Source organism: Podarcis filfolensis (assembly GCF_964270895.1).
Source record: "Podarcis filfolensis genome assembly, chromosome: 9".
Classification (NCBI taxonomy): Eukaryota; Metazoa; Chordata; class Lepidosauria; order Squamata; family Lacertidae; genus Podarcis; species Podarcis filfolensis.
Window position 1 is genome coordinate 69,299,316 of NC_139610.1, and position 5,337 is coordinate 69,304,652.

The 5,337-nt window shown below is 45.5% G+C and overlaps 1 long non-coding RNA gene across 2 annotated transcripts; it reads left to right on the plus strand.

The window, feature by feature from the left end:
• Positions 1-2,247: 2,247 nt before the first annotated feature.
• Positions 2,248-3,358, plus strand: LOC310742694. Of its 2 annotated transcripts, none has more exons than XR_014538655.1 (2): positions 2,248-2,346; positions 3,087-3,358. It is a non-coding gene; the product is annotated as an uncharacterized lncRNA (long non-coding RNA). The 2 variants fall into 2 exon arrangements; XR_014538656.1 differs by lacking the exon at positions 3,087-3,358 and adding an exon at positions 2,830-3,015 and having other exon boundaries at positions 2,260-2,346.
• Positions 3,359-5,337: the final 1,979 nt, after the last annotated feature.

Sequence of the window (5,337 nt, forward strand, 5' to 3'; positions counted from 1 at the left end):
CTGTGGAATGAAAACATACACCGTCATGTGATAGACAACAATCCCATGACTTCAAACATGGAGCAGGAATCCTAACACTAGCACCCCACTTACAATCAGCCTCGTATCTTCCAAAAACTTGCAACAAAGGCTGAAAGTCTTTTAACACTAGAACTCATTGACAAAACTGTCTGAGATAAAAGTTCATGGTATCAGTGGAGATCTGGGAGGCCCCAAAACAATTGTGTGGTCAGAACATAATGAGTGACATTAGTAGAAGTTTATAAAATTACGTATGTCTGGCATGAAGAAATTGGATGGAGAAAAGTCCTCCCTCCTCTCTGATAATTATAGAACTCATGGACATCCAATGAAGCTCCTGGAAGATTTGGGACAGATGAAAGAAAGTACTTCTTAGCTCAGTGCATAGTTAAACTATGGAACTCACTCCCACAGAAGGTAGTGATAACCACCATTTGTTGTTGTTTAGTCATGTCTGACTCTTCCTGACCCCATGGACCAGAGCATGCCAAGCACTCCTGTCTTCCACTGCCTCCCGCAGTTTGGTCAAACTCATGCTGGTAGCTTCCAGAACACTGTCCAACCATCTCGTCCTCTGTCATCCCCTTCTCCTTGTGCCCTCCATCTTCCCCAACATCAGGGTCTTTTCCAGGGAGTCTTCTCTTCTCATGAAGTGGCCAAAATATTGGAGCCTCAGCTTCAGGATCTGTCCTTCCAGTGAGCACTCAGGGCTGATTTCCTTAAGAATAGATAGGTTTGATCTTCTTGCAGTCCATGGGACTCTCAAGAGTCTCCTCCAGCACCATAATTCAAAAGCATCAATTCTTCGGCGATCAGCCTTCTTTATGGTCCAGCTCTCACTTCCATACATCACTACTAGGAAAACCATAGCTTTAACTATATGGACCTTTGCTGTCAAGGTGATGTCTCTGCTTTTTAAGATGCTGTCTAGGTTTGTCATTGCTCGAGGATTAGACAAATTCATGGAGGAAAAGGCTATTGATGGCTACTAGCCATTGTGGCTATTCTTTTCTCTGTCTTCACAGGTGAAGACAGTGGTGCTTCTGAATACCACTTGTTGGAGACCACAGGAGGGGAGAATGCTTTGGCCTTGCTTGTGGGTTGCCTACAAGCTGAGAAGAGGATGATGGACTTAATAGGCCATTTCCCTGATGCAGAAGGCCCTTCTTATGTTCTTAGGTAGCAGCGGTCTGGTATTTTGTTGAGCCCCTGCTCTGTACCATACTGCTCTATGTTGGGAGGGGAGAAAGTGTGGATGACACCTGTCGATGACACCTCTCCAAATCTGTATATGTTGGGCTAGAATATACATGAGAAAAGCAACCCAAGCAGTTCTTTTGTTAAAGCAATGACTTCAGCCAGCCAGTTAAGTACTTCCATTTACATGTCCAAAGAAGTTTCCTTGTTGCCATAGAGACAATCACAGGTACCCCCCCCCACTTCACCTAACATCGCCTTGTGAAGCAGAAGAGCAATAGCCAGAGTTTTATGTTTGAGTGTTTGGCTGATGTTAGAAGCTGGAGAAACAGAGGCATGTTGTGCTCTGTGCTGGACCCAAAGCTGAGCTTGGTTATGTTCTGGAAAACTAATAGAGAGGCAAGATCTATTGGGGTGTCGATGCTGTGAACCCCTCCATCTTATGCTCAGGTTGCATATGTGTGTAAATGAAGCCATACATACCAAAGAAACCATAGTTTCCATTGACCTTCATTCCATGGAAAGTGAACCCTGAGTGAGCCTAGGTAGCCATGGAGTCTCTTGCCAATCAGAGATTGGAGTCCGTACAACAGTACTTATCACAGTGGTTAATCCAGCCATAAATGTCTACTTGTTTGTTTATTGCATTTATATCCTGCTTTTCCCTCTGTAGTGGATGCAAGTGGTGTGCATGGTTCCCCCCCCCCCGCTTCTTCAGTTAATTCCTGCAACAATCCTGTGAGGCAGGTTAGGCTGAGAGAGACACTGATGGGCCCAAGGTCACTCAGAGGGTTTCATGTGGCCCAGTGGGAATTTGAACCCTGGTCTCTCAGGTTATAGTATGACTGAACTGATTACAAGGACCTTCTTGTTTTGAAAGTGGGAGGGGGAAGCATCTGAGGATCCGACCACATTGTTTTGTGAGTGGCCTAGCTTGGTGTGCATAGAGACAGCCCACGGGAACCACTTCCACTCTACTCTATCTCACCTTCTGTTGTGGCGAGAGTTCCAGTGCTAAATGGACTGTGTCACTGTTGCCATGGCAACCAATCAAAATTCATGAAAGGGCCGATTTGACTCTCTCTGGCCAGGGACATTTTATTTCATTGGAGTGTACAATGGAAAGAGGTATTTCTTTCATCTTCTCTCTTTTTTTTTTTTAGGTGGGTGGGTTAAATTATTGCACCCAACTTTCATAGTAGCAGAAAAACAACACTGGTTAACTGCTGGAATGTAGTGAGTAGATCCCAGTTGCTACTGGCAGTCTCTATTTGCAGGGCTGGTTGAAAATAATGAACTTGCTTATTTGTCTTAAATTCAGCTTCTAACTATGCTTAGTCCATGGTATAGATAGGTGCATGTTATGAAAAACTGACCATTTGGTTGTTATGCTCCCATTGGTCGGGTTGATCTGATGTCACAGAATGTTCACAAACATTCTAGCTAATCATGTTGCTGAGTTTTAAATATGCAGCTCACAATGCACACCTCAAAGATAAAATAAATATTACAGACTTCATAGCTCTTTTCCAGCTCAGAATACCAAAAAAAGAAAGAAAAAGTTTCACATCGGGGCAGCAGAATTTTTAATGTAATTTTGTTTCTTCCCAGAAGTTCAGAGACAACCTCTCCTACTTGATGAACAGAAATGGTCACTGCTTCCCCACCCACATTCCCTGCTGTACAACTCTGTATTCATTTTATTTGCAAGAGCTTGTCCTGAACTGACTTGCATCAACTGAGCATAAAAGCTTTCTTTTAAAAAATGTAATGCATAATATAATTTTAATCCAACAATGGATCTGGTTATCCTTATTTTGGGAGAGATATGACTCATGTGCTTTCAGCATTGTCTGTCTTCTGGATAGGTAGTTCTTGCCCAGCCACAAGGGAGGAAAACATCAGATGTGTCTACAACAAGAGATATGCTTTCTCCAAATTTCCCCAAAGAAAAGAAAACAGGGGGAGAAAAGGAACAGATATTTCCCAGGAACAGGACTTGTCCCTGCTAAACCAAGACAGGGAGTACATGAAGTGGACTGTGCTGTTATAGTCAGTAGATCTTCACAAACATGACTCACTAACACCTAAATGGAGAACACCATGTGTACAGGTTTAATAAATGCATGGATTTGGGGGGGGGGGGGAATGAGACAATGTTATTCAGATGAGGTGGTTCCAACCAGGTGAAAAGGGTTAGTGTTTGTCATGACCTCCAACTGCAATTAAAACACTGAGTCTGAGGTTGAAGAGTTGCTGGCTAAGGAGCCAGACCTGATGCTGAGCCTGATGCTGGTGACTGAGGAGGTGCTAAATTGGGGACCAGTGGGCAGGGGTCCCTGGACCAGACACACAGCACCAGCGTTCATGGAGCTAGAACCCTGGCAGGCAACCTCTGATAGGCCTGAGGAGCTCAGTGACTCCCAACCCACCACACTGGACCAATGGAAAGGATTATACTAGGCATGAGGCCAAGGGGTGAAGAAGAAGTATCAATCTGCAGGCCAGAAGTCTGCATAAGCAGGGGCAGAGCAAGGTGGTGGCGATGGTGGCGGGTCGTCCCAGGTGTCATCTCCGAGGGGGGTGACATTCAGTGTGCTCCCTGCCCTCGACTCCCACCTGCCCTGAGCCGTTGGGGAATAGGGGGAAGCTTCTCTGGTTTGCTGGTTCCCTTCCTCCCTTCCCCCTTCATTTTGACAGCCCCGCGCTCCCGGGCTGCTGTAGGAGGCATGCAGGGAGAGGATGGGAAGGAGGCAGGTGAGCAACCAAGTGGACGGTGGGAAGAAGAGAAGAAGAGAAGCTCCCTCAACTCAGGACTCAAACCCTGTAACCCCCCAAAAAGCTCAACAACTTTGGTCAACCCTTCCCTAAAAATGCTCAACAACTCCTGGCAATGACAATGGGTAGATCACAGGCAGTCTTTTTATACTGTGAATAGATCACAGTCTCTTGGGAGTCCAACTAGATTTCAATGTGTGTGTGTGGGTGGGTGGGTGTGGTGAAAATAAATTTTCTGCACCGGGTACCACATGACCTTGCTACACCACTGTGCATAAGAAGTAATGTGTCAGAGAGAACATGGCATAGCAGAACATCCCTTCTCCTCCTTGCTCTCTAAGTTGTTCTTTGCTCATTAAAAATGTGATAGCACTCTTAAGTGTAAAGAAGGGGTGGGCAATCTCAAGCTTGGGGGCCAGATGCATTCCTCTGGGTCTCCCTATCTGGCCCTTAGAATTCTCCCCAGGTCACCCCTATCAGTGGTTCTGCTCTGTGCAATTTGCAAGTGCTTTTGCCTGGCTGAAATGTGCCCTTGAACTATGATAGCTTGCATGGACAGATGATGGAGCAACGTGCAGTGTTTGTGGCTGTGTGTATGTGTGGCTGGAATAGAGCCCACTGTACACAAGGGCCACATCCAGTTCTCTGCCCACTTTTGCCTCTCCACCCACCATTGGCATGTGGCCCCCAGAGGATTTGCCTATGATCCAACGCGGCCCTCGGGGCTGGAAAAGGTTCCTCACCCTCTGTCTAAACAATGTTCCTAAATTGTGAGAGAAATATGACTTGCTAATACTTGTCCTCCCTCCATTCTGCCCCATCTCCAGGGAAGTGTTTTCTGCTCACTGGCCAAGCACAGAGAGAAATTGGCTGCGCAAAAAACCTGATTTATTAAGAATTAAAACACTAGGACTACATAAAACTATGCAGATGCTGTGCAGCTTGGAGGAAAAAAAGAAGCAGCAGCAAAGAACTATTTCCTCCCTGTCCCCAAATCTCTAATGAAAGGAACGCTAGAGGCTTTTTTGTAGATTTGACATTTAATGAACCTTTGTTTAAAAAATCAGAGGTTGTTAGCAAAATATACAGAATCCCCTCTGTAGTGTGTTGCTATGCCGTGAAGTTCTTTTCATAACCACTGGTGGGATGCTTATTACTCCCTAGAGCTTTTTTCTGACGAGAAACCGTTATAATGCAGCTCCTGAATGACTTATTAGGTCTAACATCAGAATGCCAACAGGAGGAGAAGAGAAACGGTGGCATAAATTAAAGCTGGTGTCTGCCGTCACAGCTTGTGTGGGTCACTCAGGAAGCGAGGGCAGGGGGGGAAATTCAGACAAG